Raw genomic sequence first — 265 nt, 5'->3', positions numbered from 1 at the left:
ATCCTGTTTGAGTTCTGGGCTTTTTCCATTTTCTGTGTTTCCTGTTTTGATTATCCCGTATCCAGAAGCGGTTTTGTCCGTATTTCGCTCTTTATTTTGTTTGTGGCTGCAGAGTGAATATTATTTGCAAAATATCTGCATTAGGAGGCTTTATTATTTGTGCGAAGGATCTCTTGAATAAATCTTGGTCATTTCTGATTTTACTGAACTAGATTTGCATTTCTTTTGTATTTTTTTTGTAGTGTCAGAAGTTTGTAAACACACA

At 34.3% G+C, this 265-nt stretch overlaps 1 protein-coding gene across 1 annotated transcript in view; it reads left to right on the top strand.

Annotated features, from left to right (window-relative positions):
* The window catches only part of LOC119591835 (NECAP-like protein CG9132), a gene marked incomplete in the record, with an annotated part of 11,050 nt that overhangs the window by 4,714 nt on the left and 6,071 nt on the right, over window positions 1-265 (top strand).

The sequence above is a fragment of the Penaeus monodon genome, chromosome 29 (genome assembly GCF_015228065.2).
Source record: "Penaeus monodon isolate SGIC_2016 chromosome 29, NSTDA_Pmon_1, whole genome shotgun sequence".
Classification (NCBI taxonomy): domain Eukaryota; kingdom Metazoa; phylum Arthropoda; class Malacostraca; order Decapoda; family Penaeidae; genus Penaeus; species Penaeus monodon.
This window is presented reverse-complemented; position numbering and strand designations above follow the sequence as displayed.